This window comes from Taudactylus pleione, unplaced genomic scaffold, assembly GCF_031769625.1.
Source record: "Taudactylus pleione unplaced genomic scaffold, aTauple2 ptg000579l, whole genome shotgun sequence".
NCBI classification, from domain to species: domain Eukaryota; kingdom Metazoa; phylum Chordata; class Amphibia; order Anura; family Myobatrachidae; genus Taudactylus; species Taudactylus pleione.
Window position 1 is genome coordinate 1,911,976 of NW_028284981.1, and position 7,211 is coordinate 1,919,186.

The following is a 7,211-nucleotide window of genomic DNA, read 5'->3' on the forward strand; positions in this document are numbered from 1 at the left end:
TCAGGTAACAGGCTTTGTATGTTTCTAGGTAGCTGGCACTGGCACAGCACTGTTTCTGGGTGCCAGACATTGGCGTACGCGCTTAGCCACAATGGCGTTCCGCCCATTTCTCCAGCAGCTCATGACCAGCCACATTTTCCTGCTTCCTCAGGTGCTGGTAGTAGCAATGATTACAGGGGCTGGACTGGTGCTTCTTCCTCATTGGTGGAGGGTTTAAATATCCATCTTGCCAGCTGCTCACTGCTGATTATATCGCTTGTCTTGCTGACCGTGCTGAACCCGCAGCTTCTGTTTGATTCCTCGTTCCTGACCCGGATTGTTTGTAGATTCTCTGTTTTCATAACTTCGGCTTGTCTCCAAGATTGCCAATATCTGCTGTCTGCCCTGAACCTGGGCCCGACTATTGTAATTCTCGCATGCCCTGAACCCAGACCATGACCCGACTATTCTAATTCCCACCTGCCCTGAACCCAGACCATGATCCACTATCAGTGTCGGACTGGAGCATGAAGGGCCCACCGGGGTAATGCAGTGATAGGGGCCCATATTAAGGGGTGTGTCCAGCATCCAGAAGGGGTGTGGCTAGCCTCCACAGAGGCTTAGCTAACCATTACAGAGTGCATGATCTGGGCCCCTTAAAAAATATATTTAGTAAATACTGCTAGTGCATACGATATATAATAGATTAATAACAACAAAGCATTGTTGAATATACACCATAGTGCTGTGCAGTATAATGTAACATACTGCATGTATAATGTATAATTCAAGTGCACAGTCTGGAACCTGATCCCTAGAGGAGGGAGTGGGCCCTTGGGCAGTGGGGCCCACTGGGGGTTTCCCCTGTGGGCCAGTCCGACCCTGCCCACTATTCTAATTACTGCCTGCCCTGAACCCAGACCATGACCCGACTATTCTAATTCTCGCCTGTCATTAACCCAGACCATGACTCCACTATTCTAATTACTGCCTGCCCTGAACCTGGACCATGACCTCACGATTCTAATTACTGCCTGCCCGGAACCCAGACCATGACCCGACTTTTAATTACTGCCTGCCCTGAACCCAGACCACGACTTGACTATTCTAATTCCCGCCTGCCCTGGACCCAGACCATGACCCGACTATTCTAATTCTCGTCTGCCCTGAACCCAGACCATGACCCGCTTATTTTAATTACTGCCTGCCCTGAACCCAAACCATGACCCGACTATTCGAATTCTCGCCTGTCCTGAACTCGGACCATGACCTGACTATTCTAATTCCCGCCTGCCCTGAACCCAGACCATGATCCGACTATTTAATTACTGCCTGCCCTGAACCCAGACCATGACCCGGCAATTTTAATTACTGCCTTCCCTGAACCCAGACCATGACCTGACTATTCTAATTCCCGCCTGCCCTGAACCCAGACCATGAACTGACTATTCTAATTCCCGCCTGTCCTGAACTCAGACCATGACCCGACTATTCTAATTCCCGCCTGTCCTGAACCCAGACCATGACCCGACTATTCTAATTACTGCCTGCCCTGAACCCAGACCATGACCTAACTATTCTAATTCCCGCCTGTCCTGAACCCAGACCATGACCCGACTATTCTAATTACTGCCTGCCCTGAACCCAGACTATGACCTAACTATTCTAATTCTTGGCTGCCCTGAACGCAGACCTTGACCCGACTATTTTAATTACTGCCTGTCCTGAACCCAGACCACGGCCTGACTATTCTAATTCCCACCTGCCCTGAACCCAGACCATGACCTGACTATTCTAATTCCTGCCTGCCCTGAACCCAGACCATGACCTGACTATTCTAATTCCCGCCTGTCCCCAACCCAGACCATGACCCGACTATTCTAATTGGAATCGGATTGCTATACCGGTGGACAGGATGCCGGCGGTCCGAAGACCGGCAGCGGCATCCCGATGGTGAAGATCCCTACAGGGGTCGGTATCCTGACATCCGGCATCCTGTCCACCGACATCTTGACCGTATCCCTTTCTAGTTCCTGATGCCCTGAACCCAGATCATGATCTGACTATTCTAATTCCTGCCTGTCCTGAACCCAGACCACGACCTGACTATTCTAATTCCTGCCTGTCCTGAACCCAGACCATGACCCGACTATTCTAATTCCTGCCTGACCTGAACCCAGACCACGACCTGACTATTCTAATTCCTGCCTGCCCTGAACCCAGACCACGACCTGACTATTCTAATTCCTGCCTGCCCTGAACCCAGAGCATGACCTGACTATTCTAATTCCTGCCTGCCCTGAACCCAGACACACAGGAGGCCGCACTCAGGCATAGAAACTGCACCTGCCATAGGATTGGTGCTAGATTCCATTGGTGTGACCGATGGTGGCATCTAACAATACTCCGAGATGGAAATGCACCATCTCAAGACGCTCTCAGTTTTTAGAAAATCGCCCTTAGCGTAAGACGCGGATGTGTATCTAACTGCCACTTGCAAAGCAAACAAGGATATATCAGGACAAATAGATTACCTCTGTGTCACTGCGCTCTTATGCTCTGAACACTGTTATGTTTTATTGGACTGTTAAAGTGACACATGCCGCTTCAGAGACAAATACATACTGGGGGAAGCTGTCTATTCCCAAGAAGGACATTTGCAGAACAAGTCTGTACCTTCATCAGTCACCCATAACAGTTTTGAGCCGTCGGGGGAGATATATCAGACTGTGAGACAGAATCTGCTGGCAGGCACTAGTCAGCGGGAACTTTATATAATAAGCAAATTAAGGTGGGTTGTGCTAGTGATGTGAGAATAAATATCATTACTGTGAGACTGATGAAAGATCCTAGGAGATGTCTTTGGGCCTGATACAGAGGTGGACACAACGTTGATGTCGGACGCGGTAGCAGTCACAGAGGATTTATTCATAAAGTGGGTGACAGGTAGTCAGCGTTTGGGGAAGGTAATAGAGGGTGGTTAGAAAAACGCAGTAATTTCGGAGCATTTTCTGGGCATGCACCGGGGAGTCTCTGCAAATTTGTGCGCAACTGGCGAGGCCCCGGCATCTTAGGTGAGTCGCTCAATCTGAGACGCTAGGCTTGTTCAGAGGTTCCATGTGCCTCTGATGTTTCCGCTCACGGATGTGAGATGCTGGCAGTGGGTGTCCCTGTGCACAAGATGGCGGCTGAGTCATTAGCATATTTTCGCCAGTTCGCTGCGCATAGGCTCGTAGTAGCAATGGTCATTGCATGCATCTCTGAATCAGGCCCTTTGTTTGGCCACTGGGTATAACAATTTCTTCACAAGCCCTTGCACAATCATTCATCTATATTTATACTGTACGGTTCTAGTTGTGATTCACATGCTCCAAATAACTGGCTTCTACTTGGGAACCCCTCAGGCTATTTTTTTTTAAGCCTGCACCCCTAAACCCCAATTCTACACTTTTTTTTGCCACCTATTCAGTGGTGAAAAGTTAACCTGCGAAAAGTCTTTGAAATTGAATACGGGGATAATTGAAATAGGCGAAAATTACGTCGTTTCGCTCCAAATTGAATATGGCCCTTAGTATGGACATTTTTTAGTTGCATCATTGACATTGATCAGAGCTACGTTTTGTTAATGTATACAATTTTTCTTTGCATGTTTGCTTTCAGTTTCGAATAGTAAAGATTATTTTAAACCTTTAGATACCTTGTTTCTTTTAGCATTTTCATTTGCAAACCAGAACAAAAGGGATTTTTGAGCGTATCTATACCATCATTATTTAATTTAATATCAGAAGGTCAGACACCCTTCTTCATAGACGCAGCACATCCTCCCCATTAGGACATTGCCCTATGCGCAGTGATTTATCCAGAATTTCTATTTAGAAAATGTCTAAGTCAGATTTGTCTTATACACACAGATCTAAAGGTGGGTACACACCTGAGATATATCTGCAGATGATGGTCTGAATGACCATCATCTGCATGCTGCAGCGGGTCCCGGCGGCCGTGGGGGCAGGTATGGGGCGTGGCCTAATCACGGAAGGTGTGACCACGCCCCCCTTCGGGGAAAAAACAATTTGCGGCGCTGGGGGGGGGGGAGCACTGTGTGCTGGGCTGCTGTGGATGGGGAGATGTGCCGAACCCAGGTAAGTAGTACCCGCTTGCGGCTCCCCCCCCTCTCAGCACCCCTGTGTACGGGCGATCGGCTAATCGCCCGCACACACTTGCCGATGGACAGATATTTCTCCAGACATATCTGTTTATTGGCTGTGCAACACAGCCAATGTGATATGTCTGTGAACGACGTTGTTCACAGACATATTGTCTGTACACACTGGCCGTCGTGGGCACGATATATTGGCCGATCAATATATCGGTCAGTGTGTACCCAGCATAAGAGAGAAAATAAATTATTCCTACTTTAATTTCTTTCATCGGCGCAGTTTATTGAGCATTCTAATTTCTGTCATCGGTGCAGTCTGTTGAGCACCATCATTCTAATTTCTGTCATCAGCGCAGTTTATTGAGCACCATCATTCTCATTTCTGTCATCGGCGCAGTCTTTCGAGCACTATCATTCTCATTCCTGTCATCAGTGCAGTCTGTCGAGTACTATCATTCTCATTACTGTCATTTGCGCAGTCTATCGAGCACCATCATTCTAATTTTTGTCATCGGCGCAGTGTATCGCGCACCATCATTTTCATTTCTGTCAACGTCACAGTCTATCGAGCAGCATCTTTCTAATTTCTGAGCAAATAATGGCTGACGCCTTTATATGTTTTATTGGGTGGAATTATTTTTTTTTATTAACAGTATCCAATTTTGGCCCCCCCACCCACTTTCTCTATTTCTCGTAGATTTCTGTATAGGAAATGGATTCTTCAAAGAACCTGTCTGTTAAACAGACCTGCTAACATTACTTACTGAAAAATCTAAATTAAGTGGCGTATGTCCTGATCTTCACAATCCACACACCAATCCATCAAACTCGGTTCACCTAAAACCAAACCTGATCCATCAACATCACACCCAATCCAAATAACCCACATCTCAAACCACATAAACCCCACTCTAGGCCACCTAAGATCCACCTATTCACATAAACCCCATCTCAACCCGCAAAAACCCAGCCTGTACCACCAAAATGAACCAAATCCACATCTTGAACCGCTTCCTGCGGCACCAAAACACCTCCCTAATCCATCTAAACCACATCTCGATCCACCCAAACCCCATATTAATCGACCAAAAGCCCACCCTATTGCCCCAAACCTCACCCTGATCAGAATATATCACATCTCTAACCACAATAACCCCACCCCGATCCAATTAAACTATATCACAATGCACCTAAACCCCATCCTGATCCACCAAAACCACATCTGAATCCACCTAACCATCGCTCCATACATCTAAATCCCACCCGATCAACTTAAACCACATCTTGAACCACATAAACCCCACCCAGATCCACCTCAACAACATCTCACCCAACTAAACCTGACCATGATCCACCGACACCATATTCTGATCACCTAAATAACGCACTGCTCCACCTAAACCGCATCTTCATCATTTAAACCTTGTCTAATTTGGATGATAACGTGACCTTTTTTTATGCTGAAAATTGGGACTATGCCAGGAAAATCTGGACTGTTTGGCAGGTATGCAGTTACTTGAAACTGGGATCTATAACGTACTGTAAGCTGAGAAGTCAGTGGCAGGAGAGAAAAAAAACCCTGGCCCTTAAAAAAAAATAATATATATATATATATATATATATATATATATATATACAGTATTTATATATATATATATATATATACTATATAAGATGTCATTTTTATTTATACAAAGAGACTTGCTGTGAAATGTTCTCTAGCTTTGTAGACAGCACGGTGAATAAAACTTGGAGATGGCAGAAAGTTGACACATGAAGCAGTTCAGAGAGAACCCAGACACATGTACCCAGGACACCCCCAGCCCAGCAGAGGAAGTGTCGTGTACAGGCTGGCTTAACAGCCAAGACCTGCAGCTTTACAGACAATTGGTACTGAACCTGGAGAGATTCAGCAGCAGAGAGCCAGATCAGGGACAGGGGCAGAGAGTGGGCACTGCTGCATAAGGGCCATAAGCAGAGAGTGGGCACTCCTGCAGAAGGGACAGAGGTAGAGTGGGCACTGCTGCAGTAGGGACAGAGGTAGAGTGGGCACTGCTGCAGTAGGAACAGGGGCAGAGAGTGGGCAATTGCATTGCTGCAGTAAGGACAGGGGCAGAAAGTGGGCACTGGCATTGCTGCAGTAGGGACAGGTGCAGAGCGTGGGCACTGGCATTTCTGCAGTAGGGACAGGGGCAGAGAGTGGGCACTGGCATTGCTGCAGTAGGGACAGGGGCAGAGTGGGCACTGCTGCAGAAGGGACAGAGGTAGAGAGTGGACACTGCTGCAGTAGGGACAGGGGTAGATTGTTGCAGTAGGGACAAGGGCAGAGAGTGGGCATTGCTGCAGTAGGGACAAGGGCAGAGAGTGGGCATTGCTGCTGTAGGGACAGGGCAGAGAGTGGGCAATGGCATTGCTGCAGTAGAGACAGGAGCAGAAAGTGGGCACTTCTTCAGAAGGGACAGAGGTAGAAAGTGGCCACTGCTGCAGCAGGCACAGTTGGCAGAGATTGGGGACATGGGCAGAAAGAGCAGCAAGGGCAGAGGCAGAGAATGGAAAGTCTTGCAGCAGGGACAGTGGCAGAGAGTGCAGCAAGGGCCGAGAGTGAGGACTCCTGCAGCATCAGGGACAGGGGCAGAGAGTAGGCACTCCTGCAGCAGGGACAGAGGTAGAGAGTGGGAACTCATGCAGAGAGTGGACAGTGGGTGCAGCTAGGACAGAGAGAGGGGACTCCTAAAGAAGGCACAGGGGCAGAGGGTGCAGCAGGGACATTGGTAGAGAGTGGACAGTGGGTGCAGCGGTGACAGGGGCAGAGGGTGCAGCAGGGGCAGAGAGTGGGCACTCCTGTAGCAGCAGGGGCAGAGTGGGCGGGGGGATGAAGCAGGGACAGTGGTAGACAGTGGGTTTAGCAGGAGCAGAGAGTGCAGCAGGGACTGGGTTAGAGAGTGAGTTGGCAATCCTGCAGCGGCAGGGACAGGAGCAGAGGGTGCAGCGGCAGGGACAGGACATGTGGCAGCACCGAAGAGACCTGCTCAGCTGCCCGTCAGGCTGCAGCAACGTTCCAGCAGTGCTGGGTCAG